The sequence below is a fragment of the Mus caroli genome, chromosome X (genome assembly GCF_900094665.2).
Source record: "Mus caroli chromosome X, CAROLI_EIJ_v1.1, whole genome shotgun sequence".
Lineage (NCBI taxonomy): Eukaryota > Metazoa > Chordata > Mammalia > Rodentia > Muridae > Mus > Mus caroli.
The window spans coordinates 107,196,241-107,214,423 of NC_034589.1; the positions used below are offsets into that span (position 1 = coordinate 107,196,241).

Consider the following 18,183-nt stretch of genomic DNA (forward strand, 5'->3'; position numbering starts at 1 on the left):
CTCATGAAATTTGTTATTTACTGTGATACTTATTACAGATGAGTTTGTCTTTTATTTCCTCTGTCTATAGTATCCCTTTAAGTATGTTCGTATCATTTTAGCTTGATTATCATTAATTGCCTAAGCCAGGGGTTGTCCTAAAATGTCACATTTCTCCATAAATTTTACAGGCTAGATTGCCTTTTAGAAAAGTCTTGGTTGGTAGTTATTTACCTACAGGCTTGAAATAAATCATCATATGCTTTCCTGGATTTGGGGATTAAAAAGAGAGATAATGTTAGTCAAATGTGATTGCCTTTGTAGGTCAACTAACATTTTCCTGTATGGTTTATTTTAATATTGCATCTTTGCTTGATATTTTTCATATTTTGGTCATGCTCTATTATAGATCAATTCTAACTTGGATTTTCAGTTCCATGTAAGTTTGTGTTTCCATTTATTTTTCTAGATCTAAGAAATTTTCTCTTATACTTTTATTGAATAAATTTTCCATGCATTTGCAATTTATTTCAGTTCCTTCTTGTCACTATAGTCTCAGAGTTTTGAATACTTGTATGTATATCAATTGGATATTTTGGTCATGTTCAATTATTTCCTTCATATATATATATATATATATATATATATATATATATATATATACTATTGTCTTCTTTTTGTCCTCCGTTTCTGTTATTGCTTTCCCCCCCTCTTTTCTGGTCAGTTGATTATGCATTCTACTGTGACTTTTATTTGCACTATTCTTATATTTCTAAGATTCTATTTAGTACTTTTTTGGGCTCTCAAATTCATTGTCCAAGTTTTACTCTAAGTTTTGAAATTGTCTTCCAACCTGTTCAGTATTTCATCTACTTTGGTCAGATTGTAATCTAGCTCCTAAATTTGTTTCCTTATTTCTTTGATCTGTTCATGAGTCCTCTATCTGGTTTTTGATACTTTTTAAGAGCAGGGCTGCACATTTTCTTCCTGCCATTTCAACTGTCTCATTATCTTTGTTTCCTGGTATTTAGGAGTTTTGAAGTTTAGATGTGTCATAGTGTATTGTTTTATCATAGTTTGTTTTCTTATATTTTGTATATCTATTGGCAGGAATGGAACCTGTGGTTTTTATTTTTCCTTGTATTCTTTTTGTTTTATTTTATGTTAGTCCTGTTGCATTTTCTTCACTTACATTTATGTACTCCTGTACTGTTTAGAAAATAACTAACAACAATAGTAAATACAACAATTTGGTAGCATCTTTGTGTTAATGTTCAGTAGAAGAAAATTATACTTACAAGAAGATGCAAGTGTATTGTTATGATACTAATTGTGGTAAAGTCTTTAAGTGCTAAGAGTCATAATAATTAAGAAGTAAGCAAGTATAACATTCTTCAGAATAAGGTAAAACAAACAACAATTTAAAAGGGAAAAAGAGAAAAAATGTGAAAAGGGGGAGAGGAAATAATGAATGCTTAGAAAAGTATATGAGTTAGAAGTCTGAGACATGCTAGATAAAACTGTATAGAACCAATATAGAAACATGACAATTCATATCTGAATTAAAATAATTACCATAAAAAGGTAAATAAGAATTTTGGAATAAAATGAGTTGAAAGGCATGATAAACACCTTTCAGGGTTTCCTTGTCATTAGATTAATGTGGTTTCACCTATGCTCTTGGATATTTTGTAGAGTAGAATCTCGAGGCATGGGAGAATGAGAGGTAGGCACAGAGTTGGGCCTCAACAATTCAAATGTGTCATGTAGGCACTTTCTTCCTTTGTTTGAGGAAATACTGTGTGCATCTCTGCTTTCTGCATAAATTCTCTATTCCCAGATATTCTACATGCCAGTTCCAACTGTGCCTCTGCCTACTGGTGATGATACAGTTTTCTTGGAAATTTCTGTTGAGCCCTGACAAAGCTTTTGTTTACTTTTGCTGCTAAATATTCTTTTCCTGGATAGATCTCAGATTTATTTTCTCCACTCACTAAGGCAGGGTATTTTGTCAGGTTATTCACTTTAAATTGCTTCTGCCTATCCAAACCTCATGCTCCTTCAATGCACCTTTTTTTCCCCCTTTCCATAGCCAGATCTCCATTCTGAAGTTCTCTCCGTCTACTATGTATATAGTACCAGGGTGTGCCACTACAGTTTGGTCAGATTTTCATTTATTCATGAGGTCATATTGCTCAGGAGAGGGTAAAACTATGCTGCCATCTGCTGCTGACCCAAACATAACCATAATAATGGTTTGGTTAAGTATCAGCTAGTAGCCATTCTTGGTGCCTTTTCAACTGAAAATTTCATAGATCTCACTTTGGCTTTTTTTTTTTTTAATTCTCCCTTAGAGTATTTCTCTCAAAAGAATAATGCATTTTTTTTCTTAAGAATTCTGGTTCTTCTCCTTCATTGAGTCATAAAGATTCAGTTACTAATCTATCATCTTACATGTAAGTTCAACCAGCTTGGCTTGACTTATTTCTTGGTATATTATGAGATAAGGTTCCATGTAGCCTGAGATGACCTCAAACATACTATGCAGTCAAAGCTGACATTAATCTCCTTAGTCCTTGCTTCTTTTTCCCACATAAGATTAGAAGTGTTTACTAACAAAATCTGTCACAACTTGGCTCCTTAAAAAAACAAAACAAAGCAAAACAAAATGATAAAGACCTAGTCACAGAAAACAAAGAAAGGATAGATGAGATGCAGTTAGAAATTGAGAGGTAAAAAAATGAAATATTGTTTTAAAAATGCCAGAGGATACCATACTGAAGACTCTAGAAACATTGTAGAAGAGGAATTTGAAACACTGTAAGAGCCAGGGGATCTGATAGTTTTTCTGATAGTGTCTCTCTAGTAATAGCAGAAGCTACACTAACAAAGTTTAACCAAAATGAGTTCTTAAACTTGATCTGAACAAGGACAATAACATTAGATATGTTGGCATAGTAACATTACATATGCTGGCACAGCAGTGACATCTCCTGAATCTACAGACATTGCATTACAGGTATTGCAACAGTATCCTAAGTATGCCCTAGGACCTTAGGAACCCCAGGAATCATGATGAAGCCACACAACAAATCAGGGACTGCCTTCATTCAGACTCAGCAGATCCATGCAGCCATTATTGACACCTTCCTGGAACACATGTGCCACCTGGACATTGAATCTGCACCCATCATGGCCTGCAACACTGACATCATTTGTACTGTTGGTCCTGATTTCTGATCTGTGGAGATGCTGAAGGAGATGATTAAGACTGGAATGAATGTGGCTCGACTGACTTTCTCTCATGGAACCCATGAGTACCATGAAGAGACCATCAAGAATGTCTGTGCAGCCACAGAAAGTTTTACATCTGATACCATTCTCTACCATCACATTGCTGTGGCTCTGGACACAAAAGGACCTGAGATCCAGACTAGACTCATCAAGGGAAGCAGCACTGCAGAGATAGAGCTGAAGAAGGGAGTCACTCTGAAGATCACCCTGGACAATGCCTACATGGAAATGTGTGACAAGAGCATCCTGTGGCTGGACTATAAGAACATCTGCAAAGTGGTGGAGGTGGGCAGCAAGGTCTATGTGGATGATTGACTGAGAGTGGAAAAGGCTGCCATCTACCACTTTCTCTGATGCCTGGCACTCATTTACTATCAACCCCACAAAAGCTACAGTGGTGGGAGTCTTGGAGGCCTCCATCAAGTGTTGCAGTGGAGCCATTATCGTGCTCATCAAGTCTGGTAGGAGTGCTTACCAAGTGGCTAGGTTCAATCCTCGTGTTCCTATCATTGTTGTGATTGAAAATCCCCAGACTGCTCACTAGGCCTTTCTATATTGTGACATTTCCCCTGTTCTGTGTAGGATGTGGTCCAGGATGCCTGGGCTGAGTTTTTTGACCTTCATGTAAACTTGGCCATGAATGTTGGCAAGGCCCAAGGCTTCTTCAAAAAGGGCAATGTCATTGTGCTGTTGGGGTGGCACCGTGGCTCTGGCTTCACCAAAACCATACTTGTAGTGTCTGTACCTTGATGGCCCACTGCAACCTCTCTTCAAGTCCCTGTTCCTTCCCATCCCCTATCCTATCCACTAGGCCAGCAGTGCTTGTAGTGCTCACTCTGGGCCATAATGTGGTGCTGGTAGGCTGGAGCACCAGAGAAAATTAATGGCTCTGAAATATGCAACAGAGCCCAGTTATTTTTCAGGGTGCTAACTGAGCCAGGGGTGAAGGATAAATGCAAGATTGGAAACCCTCTGACTTTATCACAAAATTGCAGTGCCATATCTGTGTACTTTGCTCTTGTGGAAAGTTGTCCAGAGAATTCCCAGTCTACTGTTGTCACTGTAGACACTCCATCTCTACCTCTCCACCTTGTATTCTGCAGTGTCTCCAGGCCTGCTTCTATAGTGCCCACCTGAATGTCAATAAAGACAGATGAAGAAAAAAAAAGATATGCTAAAGAAGACAGGGAAAGAACCAGAACTAGAGGTAACTAAGAAATTCAGAGAATAGGAAACATCTTTCCCCCAGGAAGCGCATACCAGTTGATTTACCCAATATCAAATGATCAGCCTGGAAACACACATACAAGGAACACTGTATAGACTGAGCAGATTTTGTATAAATACATATGGATATAATAACAATTAATGAAAATAGAATCCATGAATTTGAAAGAGAGCAAATAGAGCTACATAGGACGATTTGAAAGGAGGGAAAAAAAAGGGAAAATTTAACTATACTATAATTTTAATAATAAAATGAATAAAAACAAAAAGTTATGTATACACCTAGCTGCACTAGCCAAAAGAAATATAAGATGCCTTTTAAAAATTAGATGTGAAAATAAAATACTACTATAAACATTAATACATTCCAAAGGTTCATTGTAGGATATTATAGAAAATTATATTGCAAGAATTTGAGAAATCTGAAAGTAATATAGATGATTCTAGAAACATATGTCATCCTCACATTTAACCAGTGTAGAAAAAACAATATAACTGAATCTAAAATGAAAAATAGAGTGAAACAGAAATAATCACCCAAAAAGCCCAATACAGATATATTTTCACTGCTGAATTTTATAAGAAGTTTAGAGGAGTATTAATATCAGTATCCTAATTTTTTCTATAAGATAGACAGAAAGTGCTAGCAATTTCCATTATATAAGGAAACTGTTAACTTTATAGCAATAATAAGTGAGGCCCAAACAACAACTATAATAAAGCAATATATTAATTTCCTTCATAAAGACACAGAAAATAAACAGAAATCAGATTTAACAGCACATTCAGAAGATCAAACTAGATGTTGAGATTGATTCCATTAAAAGATTCAAAGATAGCTTAATATATCCTAATCAATGCATGTAATCCATCCCAGAAACAAAATCAAGAACAAAAATTCACATAAACATCTTAATAGATGTACAAAACACTTTGACAGTATTAAACATCCATTCATCATAAGAAAATATAAAGAGATGGAGCACATATAATTATAAAAATATATGCAACTGACAAAATTGTATATATTATAGTAAATAAGAAAAACCAATCTTTTAAAAAATCAAGAATAATATAAGACTGTCAAAATATTTGCTATAATTTTAGCCATATCATAAGTCAGGAAAATAAAAAAATGAGTTGTAACTAGAAAAGAGAAATATAAAGTATTCTCATTTGCAGATGATATGAACCTATACTGAAACATATGCTAATGACTTCACTAGAAATAATACAAATCTGATTAATATTTTTATCAAACTATGAGGATATATAATTAAGAATAAATATGAGTAGCTTTTCTGGATGCCATTAGCTAACATGCTGAGAACTAAATGAGGAAAACAATCATATTCATCATACCCTTAGCAAATAAAATACCTAGGAACAGACATAACCAACTCTTGAAAGAAAACTATAAAACAAACGGAAGGAAGAGATTGAACAAGGCAGTAAAAGATTTAATAACTTCCCAAATTAATAGAGCAACAGATAATTGAGTACTATTAAATAAAGAACCTATGCAAACAATCGATATGAGACTGTAATATGTAAGTAAACTAAAATGTTTTGTGAACATAGGAATTGAATGCATAAAATAACATATGATATGACAAGGCTTTTCATGTTTTATTCACAACTGAAATTTTATTTTGGAGAAAGCAAATTGAAAATTAATTATTTGTTCCATGTGAACCTAGCATTCTCAGAAAAGAGAAGATTGTTTTTGTTGTTTTGTTGAACTCCTATGAATTGTATTTGTCACCAATTGGTGAGATAAACAAGAAAAACCAATATTGCCATGAGTGCTGCTTTTTAAAATGTCTTAACAGCTTGAGGCTACTTTGGTATAAGTGGACTAACTGAGTAAGCCAACAAAAATTCTAGAAATAAAACATGTTCAAATAATTAAATTATGGTCTGTGAGCTAAATAATTAAAACAGATTAAATGTATATCAAAGTTATTAGGAGTTGAACACATACTAAAGTAATTATGAAGAAAGCTATCATGAAAGCTAGACACAATTAAGAAGTTTTACAGGACCACTATTCTTAGTGTTTCACTGAGACTTGTTTTTGAATCATATTTTTCCAACTCTCAATACAGATAATTGTTAGACCAATTCATTACCATTCTTTCCCTGTAGCTGAACTAATGGCTCATGGATTTTAAGAAATGTATTAGTAAATAAAAAAATCCTATTTATTTAATGCATCATGTCATATTGAGTCTTTTGATGCCATCGTCTGAGCATGTTTCATACTTTGGACTCAAAGTGATAACATGTGTCTTGATTTACAATCTTGTTAGATGGTAAAAACCTAAGTCAAAAGTTTTAATTATAGCAATGAAACCATGGAGGTATTAGACTGTGCCTGGCCAATCTCAGTTAAGAAACTCATCTATAGTTTTATATATGATTATGTAATTGTGGGATTTATTTTTATTTAGATTTTATTTATATTTATTTAGTGTACATAAGTGTGTTGTCTGCAAATATTCATATATACTCTGATGGAAAAGGCAGAAGAGGATTCAGGATATTCTGGAACTAGAGTTATGGATGATTGTTAGCTGCCACACATAGGTACTGAGATGTGAAGTATGGTCCTCTGTAAGAGTACACATTACTATCCTGGGTTTTTGGATATTCCAAATAAATTTGCAAATTGCTCTTTCTAACTCTATGAAGGAATTTTGATGGGGATTGCATTGAATCTGTAGATTGCTTTCAGTAAGATGGCCATTTTTTACTCTACTAATCTTGCCAATCCATGAACATGGGAAATCTTTCCATCTTCTGAGATCTTCGATTTCTTTCTTCAGAGACTTGAAGTTCTTGTCATACAGATCATTCACTTGCTTGGTTAGAGTCACCCTAAGGTATTTTATATGATTTGTCACTATTATAAAGGGTGTTGTTTCCCTAATTTCTTTCTCAGCCTGTTTATCCTTTGAGTAGAGGAAGGCCACAGATTTGCTTGAGTTAATTTCATATCCAACCACTTTGCTGAAGTTTTTTGTCAGCTGTAGGAGTTCTCTAGTGGAATTTTTGGGATTACTTACATATACTACCATATCATCTGCAAATAGTGATATTTTGACCTCCTCCTTTCCAATCTGTATCCCTTTGACCTCCGTTTGTTGTCTAATTCCTCTGAGTAGGACTTTGAGTACTATAGTGAATAGGTAGAGAAAGAGTGGCCAGCCTTGTCTAGTCGCCGATTTTAGTGGGATTGTTTCAATTTTCTCTCCATTTAGTTTAATGTTGGCTACTAGTTTGCTGTATATTCCTTTTAGTATGTTTAGATATGGGCCTTGAATTCCTGATATTTCCAAGACTTTTACCATACTGTGTTTTGTCTAATGCTGTCAATAAGACAAAAAGGCAATCAACAGTTTAGGAAAAGATCTTTACCAATCCTACATCTGAAAGAGGGCTAGTATCCAATATATACAACAACCCAAGAAGTTAGACTCCAAAGAAGCAAATAACCCTATTAAAATGGGGTACAGAGCTAATCATATAATTCTCAACTGAGGAATACTTAATGGCTGTGAGCACCTAAAGGAATGTTCAACATTCTTAGTCATCAGGGAAATGCAAACTAAAACAACCCTGAGATTTCACCTCATACCATTGAGAATGGCTAAGATAAAAACTCTCATGGGACAGCAGATGCTGGCTAGGATGTGGAGAAAGAGGAACACTCCTTCATTTCTGGTGGGATTGCAAGCAGGTTCAACCACTCTGGAAATCAGTCTGGGGGTTCCTCAGAAAATTAGACATATTACTACCTGAGTACCCAACTATACCACTCCTGGGCATATACCCAAAAGATACACCAACATATAATGAGGACACATGTTCCACTATATTGATAGCAGCCTTATTTTTATTAGCCAGAAGCTGGAAAGAACCCAGATGTCCCTCAACATAGGAATGGATAAAAAAAAATGTGGTACATTACACAATGGAGTACTACTCAGCTATTAAAGACAATGATTTCATGAAATTCTTAGACAAATGGATGGATCTGGAGGATATCATCCTGAGTGAGGTAACCCAATAGCAAAAGAACACACATGGTATGCACTAACTGATAAGTGGATATTAACCCAGAAACTTAAAATATTCAAGATACAATTTGCAAAACACATGAAACCCAAGAAGAAGGAAGACCAAAGTGTGGATACTTCTTAGAATGGGGAACAAAATACCCATGGAAGGAGTTACAGAGATAAAGTTCGGAGCTAAGACTATCCAGAGACTGCCTGACTTTTGCAGGAAAATGATGGAACTAGAAAATGTCATCCTGAGTGAGGTAACCCAATCACAAAAGAATACACCTGGTGTGCTTTCATTGATAAGTGAATATTAGCCCAGAAGCTCAGAATACTCAAGATACAATCCACAGGCCTCAGCAAGCTCAAGAAGAAGGAAGACGAAAATGTGGATGCTTTGGTTCTTCTTAGAAGGGGGAACAAAATACTCATGGGAGGAAACAGAGACAAAGTGTGGAACAGAGGCGTGCCTTTATTTTTTATACCTTATAGGTACTTTTTATATCACTGATTCCCATTTTGTGTTTTTATGGAATTCTTCTGTATGAAAATATGTGTGACTTTGCATCCATGTTTCTTTTGCCTTTTTTTTTTTGGCTCCTCCTCCTTTTCCTCCTGTTCTTTCTTTTGTTTTGAACTTTTCAGAGTTTTATTTTTCCCATTTTATTTGTCCTAATTTTTAGATCCCTATTAGATTTCTAATGAGAGATAGGATGGATATGGATTCTGATGGGAGAGGAGGCAGGGAACAGCTTGGAGTAGTTGGTGGAGAGAAAAAACCCATAATCAAATATATTGTATTGTATATCTACACACACACACACACATGAATAATTAGAGAGTATAAATTTGGGAATACGATTCTGGGAGTGCTGCTTATGTATGAAGCTATAAAACAGTTTTAACTAAAGTAATACATGCACTGAAGTATTTCATTTCACCAATATAATGGAATCATTTGGCATTCTCATGAAGGAATTCTGACAAACTCTATAAACTTTTTCTTTAAATACTGAACAAAATAAACAAACTATTGAAGGCTTCAATAATATATGATATAACTTGAATAAAATGTGGAATAGTTACAACTAATCAATACATATTTGTTGACTCCAGATTTTGGGTGGAAGATAAATGATAAATGGCACAAAACGTTAAAATGAGAAAATGTGTTCTTTAGCATACTTAATTTATAAAACCCAAACAGTGTACTCTAGTTCTGAGTGAAACTTAAATTGTGGTGATAGATATCGTTTCCTCTTCTTTTGAGACAGGGGAATTTGTTGGAGAATTTGTTCTATGGTGAACGTGCTTTATCATTTCTACTCTGTGATGAGACAGCAATAATGATTTAAGGAATTTGTCAATCAAAGCAGTTTGCTTCTACATTAAGAAATCAAACTTAGAAAGGAGTTAAAGTCCATCCCCTTCAATGAAAGCCTCTAATTAGTAGAACATTTGACCCTACAGTCCCATATTTTATGCTTCCCATCACCTCCCAGTAGCATCAAGAAGGGGATCAAGCCTTTATCTCATAATTTCCAAACAATTAAAACTATCATAAAACAATTGACTAAAATGCACACTCTTGATTTTCATGATATATACATGAATATCCTTAATTCTGAAGAGATCATTAATAATTTAACAAAGTTTATTAATTCTGCTTAAGTTTGTATCATATGAATATATTTTCCTTTGCCCTATCACCTTTCTCCTTTTCACTTAAACCTCAATATTTTCATTTTCTTCTTCACTTCAGCTGTGTTCTAATACTCCATGCACCAGTGATCCTTTCCTAGTTTTCTGGATTCTACAGGTATGCCAAATTAAATAGTCAAATTAAAAAAAAAGCAATGCTATAATCCACATATGAGTAAGAACAGGTGATGATTTTCTGTCTTAGTCTGGAATACATCACTCAGTAAATTTTGCATCTTGATCCATTGATCTAATCTTCAATAAAAGTGTCCAAAGGTGAAATAGCCATAACAATTCCTGAAATAAATACTATTTCAATGAGCACCATTATTAATCTTCAGATAGTAACTCAGTTTTAGAATTAGTATTATTTCACCTGCAACATCTGCTACTTACTCATAGAATTTGCTTATAAAAAAAGATATTCACAGCTTACTAAAATGTGAACTTGAATAGAAGTGCAGGATTTCATCCTGAGTGAAATATTCAGAGTTGCTACCACATCTTTAGTGAAGTTTATCTTTCAATAATTTACACTTTTCTCTGGAATAGAGGTTCTGAAACCTAATCAGAGCAATTGTTACCTATGTACAGAAATAGTTCAATTGGTTTGTTTCCATAGTTTACTGAGTAATTTTAATATCTGGGAGATTTCTGTAACTTTTATGGGAGAAAACTTAAAGGTTCCTACATCTACCATTTCTTTACATATTCTCAGTCCCTGAAAATCTACAGAACAAAATAAAAAGAGGCATTTCAAATAATCACTTTTATGTGTAAAGTAAGTCACATGTATGCTTTTATAAGTGACTTGGGATGCAATTTATGTTGAATTCATAGATCAATTTTGGTAGTATGGACGTACAAATAATATTAATCCTACCAATCCATATGCATGTGAGGTATTTCCATCTTCTTGTATCTTTTCCAATTTATTTTTCAAGTAGTTTAACATTTTTATTTTTCAGGTCTTTCATTTCCTAGGCTATAGTTCTACCTAGAGCAGTTAGTTACCTATGCATATAAAATGGATGCCTAGCTAAGGATATTGAGAATGGTATCATTTTCCCAATTTATTTCTCATTATTATCGTCATTTGTATACTCAAAGTCTACTGAATTTTGTGAACTAATTTTATATCTTGTTTCCATGTTAAAGAGAGTATTTTATAGAGAGAATTAAATCCCATGTAAAAATGATACGTTGATTTCTTCCTTTCTATTTGTATATCTTTTACTTGTCTTTCTACTCTAACACTACAGATGCTATATTGAACAAAAGTGGGAAGGAAGCACAGAATGGACATTTTTGCCTTGTTTATGACTTTAGTGCAAATACTTTTAACAAGGATGTTGGATTTTTTTCAAAGCTCTTTCCATATCTAATGAGAAAATTATGCTCTTTCTGTTCTGGGGTCTTTTGTGAGGTAGATTATCTTTATTGATTTATCTTTGGTTAACGACACCTTCATCTCTGGGTTCATTCATACAATAACATATTACTGAGATGTAAAGGAAAAGAAAACTATAAAATTTGCATGTAAATAGATGGACTTGGGAACATTCCTACTGAGTGAAGAAATCAAACTAAAGAAAACAAACACTGCACGTTTTTATTATTTGTTGATATTCTGATTTAAGTGTTCAGATGTGTTTCATTTGGAATAGCATTGGAAGTGTGGAAATTAGTAAAGTGCCATGGAGGGAAGTGAGCTTTTAAAGGCAGGGAGATATGATGTGATGATTTAAAGTAGGAGGAGGTAGTTAAATTGGAATGATGGAACGGGAATGGTTAAATTAGATGGAGAAAGGAAGGAGAGAGAACAGATAAGGAGAGGTATAAGTGATACTGTGGGAAGTCATATGTGCCATTGCAGGGTGGCGCTGGCTACGGCTGGCCACCACGCATACATAGGCAGTAAAGTTTTTTGCCAAGATGAGGTTTTGAGAATTAACCAATCAGATGAGAGAGAAGTTAACCAATCAGATGAGAGAGAAGTTAACAAATCAGATGAGAGAAAAGTTAACCAATCAGATGAGAGAGAAGTTGACCAATCAGATGTGAGACATGCAAATGAGGTGGTAAGCATAACCCATGCATAACGAATCCGGGTGTGAGACATGCCTCTCCTAGGCCTATATAAGCAGCACCGGTTTTGGGCTTGGGGTCTCTTCACCTCTGCAATCAAGCTCTCCCAATAAACATGTGCAGAAGGATCCTGTTGCAGCATCATTTTTGCTGGCAAGTCGGGCGCGCACAAGATGATACTAAGTATATACATACATATATGGAGAGAGAGAATCAAAATGGAGATACTTTATTCTGTTGGTGCTGCTTGCATCTGTAGTCCCTGTTCTTTTACCTAGATTGTTCATCTCCAGGATCCCCTCATTTTGTATTTTCTTTATTGCTTCTATTTCCATTTTCTGGTCTTGAACAGTTTTATTAATGTACTTCACCTTTTTTTGTGTGTGTGTGTCTTACAGGATTTATTTAAGGGAGTTATTAATTTCCTCTATAAGGACCTCTATCAATTTCATATGATTGGTGTTAAGGTTATTTTCTTGTGCTTCAGCTGTGTTGCAATATCCAGGACATTCTGAAGGAGGATAGCTGGACTCTGGTTGTTCTTGATTGTGCTCTTATTCTGGCTTCTCATCATCTGGGTTTGGAGTAGGTATAGGTTAGGTTGTAGATTTTTGAGTTTTTTTATTTTCCTTTGGTTTCTGTTTTCCCTTTGGTTTTCTGGCCTGAGTGGCCTGAGTTCCTGGTGCCCAGAGAGTCTTCAGGTCCAGTAGGGTTTCTCTTCTGGGTTTTTGGGTGCTGACTTGCATTTGAGGTTTTTGGTTTCTGGGAACTGGAATGGCCTGTGATGTTCTTGATACCATCTTGGCATCTGATGTTCCAAGTACCCATGGGGCCTCTGAGGCTCTGGGTACCAGCTTGGTCTCTGGAGTACTTAGTACTGGCTTAACTTCCATAAGAACAAGGGACCTTAGTTGGAGTTGTGGGCCTGGGGTTCCTAGTACCAGGATGGCTTCCAATAGAGCAAGGATCCTTTACCATATTTGTAGGCCAGGATATAGAGCTAAAAAGAGGTGATGCTGTTGAAGATAACTGGGTGGGTCTAAACAGTGTTTGTCAGAGGAAGGCTGTGTTGTACCTCATGTTCTTAGTACCAGTGTGACTTCTGGTAGAGCAGGAGTCTTCTACCAGGGTTTTGGGATGGAGTTACTTTTTTATGTGGAGAGAATGTCTCTATTAGATACTACACCCTAAGAAAATGCTTAATTTCATAGATGTGTTACTTCTTTTGTAGTTGTTGCCTAGTGAAAAATGAAATCATAGGCCCACCAAAGAGTGCAGGCTATTGCTATTTCTCTTGGTTACCCTCCAGAAATTGATAGTAAGACCCTATTTATGAAACTGACAATACCATATAACCAAGTTATAGAACATGGAGCAATCAAGCTACTCACCCTAAAGAGTTATCTCTATAGACTACATTTCAATAGTGCTATAGAATCTATCAGAAAAAGAAAATAATCATCAATTTTAATCAGATGTGAACCCTAGAAGACAAGACTTGCAAGGCATGACCCCTGTGTAATTGTAAAATGGATATCTCAGGATTGAGCAATTGCCTTCTGGTCTGATAGAAGTCAGTTGCAGCAAATGAAACTCATGGCTGGCACAAGTGCCTGGAAAAGAACAGGCCCCAGAGTAGAAACTACCACTGTTTTTCTGCTAAATGTACATGGTACTAAACCAACTACTAATCTTTTGATACTCATACTTTAATCTAACTCTTAACCTTTCAGAGAAATTTCGAAGTGTAATAGATTGCAATCAATACAAAGACATACAACTGGACAAATGGAAGAGAATAAGATTCTGCAATGCTTAGCTGTAAATGATATACCTATATCATACCCTCTGCTCCATAAGCTCAGGAATGGATGAAGAAGAGAGGACAGCATATTTCAAGAGCAAAGGTTGGTGGATAGTTTTAATAAAGTGTATTCCTGACATAACAGGCCAGGTGCAAATATTAACTCAGAGCTTCAATAAGCCCTGTTGAAGTTCAAGACAAATGAAATTCCATCAAGGAGATGGTAGGTGGTCATGAAGTTCCACCTCATAACTGAGGAGCTATTGGCAATTTTCTAGGACATGGCAAATCAATGTTAAGAGGGTAGCTTTTGGTAAGTCAACCATACTCTAATGGAATGTCACAAATAAAGGAGTATATAAGCAACACAAATTGGAGCCAATGTGTTTTTAATTAAAGAACTGATATTTGGGTGTGTAGGCAAGGGGGAAATGGATCTTGGAGGAATTGAAAAAGGAGAAAGTATTTTAAATAACCATTGTTTGAAGTTCTCAAAGAAGTCATGAAAAGTAGGTAAAATTCTTTTGGAAACCAAAGATGGAACCATGTTTTTGCACTCTTAGAATATACAGGGGTATGGTAATGTGATAATTTATTCAATATGTACGTATCATGTCATTGCAATGTCCATAAAAATTAAACCACTGGGGTGATACATCATGCTGTAATAAGTTAACTTCATATCCTCACATCCAAAATACCTAAAGTAGTTAAAAGAAAAAACAACTTAACTATCAAGATCATTCAGGAACATATATTTTATAAACTATGACTTCTGTAAAGTTTTAAATCAACATAAACAAAGGTTTTATGAATTCTATGATAAAAAGCTATTTATTTTTGATTATTTTATTATTTCCAATCATATTTGACCCACAAGTCATTTTCTTGTAGAATACTGATTAATAACCAAAGAAATTTTTGTGTCTTGTTATTGACTTACAGAAATTGTGTGCAAGATTAGCATTTACTAAAACCATATTTCTATAAAACTGAAATTTCCTAGAGAAAGAAAACCTTACATTCTAGCTTATTTTACATTGCTTTGATTTAAAAAAAAAGCCAAAAGGAAAGTGTGGAGGAAAATGTTCAATCTAATTTACATATTATAATCCTTGATTGAGGGAAGTCAGATCAGAAAATCAAGTGAAAGATTGAAGCAGAAACCATAGAGGAAACTGCTAGGAGATTTTCTCAATCATTCATACTTAGAATACACACACACACACACACACACACACACACACATATCCTGTATATTTTTCCACCATAGCATGGACTCTTTTTCATTGAAGAAATGGCAAATATCCAGGAAATCCACAATAGACATGATTACAGGCTAACTGATTCTAGGAAGTCATCAACTGAGGCTTTTCTTTCAGCTGACTGTAGGGCATGAGATGTTGACAGTACTAGGTAGGACACTGTACTCCTTGACAATGTGACACACAAACACATCACTTTTAAATAATAAATTGTCAATTCCGTGTTTCCATAAATTCATGTTAATTCTATACTATAAAACACACCACAACTTTGGAAGTATCTCACAGTCTTTAAATAATTTTGACATTTTAAAAGCCTAATGTCTTTAAAAAGCCAATCTCTTAAGTATAAATTCATTTAAGAAAAAAAATCAGTTATATATTTTCTTATTTAAAAAGGAAAATACTAAAACGTAAAAAACAATCAAAGGAAAGCAAAACAAAACTCTAGGAGTAAAACCTAAATCCTGTAGGTCAGCGTCATATAAGAAATACATAAATAAAACCTGCTGTGCATGTTCAGTGTTGATTGCATATACATGATTTCAGGGATAACAACTTGCTTTTGGATAACCATTTAGGTGACTCCTGCTTGGGGAAATATTCTAAGAATCTTTTAGTTGCCTACAAGCTTTTTTTTTTTTTGTCTAGTTGTGGGTCTCAGTGATATTTCCCTTTCCCACATTACCATTTATATTGATTTTGTCATTTTCAGGTCTTCTTAGTAATATTGTTGAGGTATCATGGTTGTAGCTTTCTTGTCATTTCTACGATCTCACAGCAAATTTTCTGGTCCTCTGGATTTTATGATTTTTTTTCCTCCTTTTTTTTGTGATGTTCCTTAAGCCTTGGATTCAGGAATGGTATTGTAGTTATATCATTTAAGTGTGGACCCCTATGATCAGTTGATCTGTGCATTTTGACCAACTTTGGTTTTCTGTAATGGACTTTTACTGCTGCAAAGAAAAGCTTCTTTGAAGAGAGTTGAGAGTTACACTTACTAGTAGGAATGAGAGTAAGTTTTAGAATATAGTGAGGAATTAGGCCGGTCTAGTAGATTGGTTGTACTAAGTTCTCCTTTAAGACCTTACCAGCATGATTAGTTGGCTAATTTTTCAGTACTAGGCCTGATTATTCCTTACCTGTTGAGCAGGCTATATATCTAACTAAGTATGAAGTAATTGCATGAGAGGCACCACCAACTCTGCCCACACAGTAGTCCTGTCCTTCTGCTCAGCTGGGTAGGTTGAATAGACCAAAGTGATGGTTATGAAGAAGCCTAGTCCCCTGCTGCTCTGATGGGAGTTTGTGTGACATTGCTACACCCTCCTGAACCAGGCCCCAGACATGCTGCACAGATTTTATGGAAAGAGCTCTTCACATGGGGGCTTGGATTCCAATGGGAAGCTAGCTGAAGTCTATAGGCAAAAGGAAATCCACAGGAAAGTGACATCATAAAACTTCACCAACTACGACCACCATGTGGATGCTCACACAAGTCTGAATGATGGGTTGGTGGTCCAAGTGATGGGGCTAAGGTCCAACAACAACCAGGCTCTGCGGAGGTTCATGAAGATCTTTGTCCTTGATCCTGAGGGCTCTGTTGCCTACAAATTCTGTGTTCACAACAGCATTTTCAGATACCAAGATGAGGTCTTCAGTGGCTTTGTACAGATCCTCAAGAGGAATCCGAGGAAGTAGTAGATGAACCTGAAGAAGGAGAGCAGACACCAGAGGTGATGTCTGATGACTATGGAACTCTCTATGGTCAGACTGTCAACAATGACTTGGAGGAACATTTAGAGGAGCCTGTTGTAGAATCAGAACCAGAGCCAGAGCCAGAGTCAGAGCTGGAACCTGTGCCCGACACCTGAGAGGACAAAACTGAGCCTGCATTGGAGGAAGCTGCTCCTGAGGACATGCAGAAGAGAGCTTGCCTGGCCCTGGCAGATGTGGCCACGGAAGACATTTTCTTGGGCATCTGTGACTTCCTCCAGTGGGGCTGTTCCAGTGAAGGGATACTACCTCATGTGTTCAAAGTTCCACGGTCAAAGCCCTATCCAGATTCTAAGCCTGACTCTTAGATCCCACCACAAAGGCATCAGAGAGTTCAGAGATCTAGAGCAAGGGACCAATAGCCCTCCTTAGAGAGGATCCATCGCCAATCTGTGAGGCTGGTGAACTAGGAACCTCTAAGGATGGTGAGGTACCCTGACAGTCACCAACTATTCATCGGGAACCTGCCACATGATGTTGACAAGTTGGAAATGAAAGATTTTTCCCCTCAGAATTATGGGAATGTGGTGGAGCTATAAATCAACAGTGGTGGGAAGTTACCAAATTTCAGATTAGTTGTGCTTGATGATTCTCAACCTATTCAGAAGGTACTTAGCAATAGGCCCATCATGTTCTGAGATGATGTTGTCCATCTGAATGTATAAAAGAAGAAGACTCCAGCTTCCAGGAAAGGCAACCACAGAAATAACCACCTTTGGGTCCCAGAGGCCCCCATGGTGGGCAGAGTGGTGGGATGAGAGGACTCCCCTCAGAGGCATGATGTAGAGAAACCAGGCTTTGGCATGGGAACAGGGATTACAACTCAAAGGCAGTGAATTGTTTGGCCCAGAACTCCACACCACATATAACTCCGGCTCCCACAGAATGGTGAATTCCTTCAACCAGCTTTTGGAGTCTCTGAACAGTCTATTATAAACTCTTTGAGTTTGTACAATATTAATTTGCTTGTGTTCATGGTGAG

The 18,183-nt window shown here is 35.9% G+C and overlaps 2 pseudogenes; both read left to right on the top strand.

Annotated features, from left to right (window-relative positions):
- The first annotated feature begins 3,051 nt into the window (after positions 1-3,051).
- LOC110286348 lies at positions 3,052-3,588 on the top strand (annotated as a pseudogene).
- Positions 3,589-16,688: 13,100 nt separating this feature from the next.
- LOC110286350 lies at positions 16,689-17,299 on the top strand (annotated as a pseudogene).
- Positions 17,300-18,183: the final 884 nt, after the last annotated feature.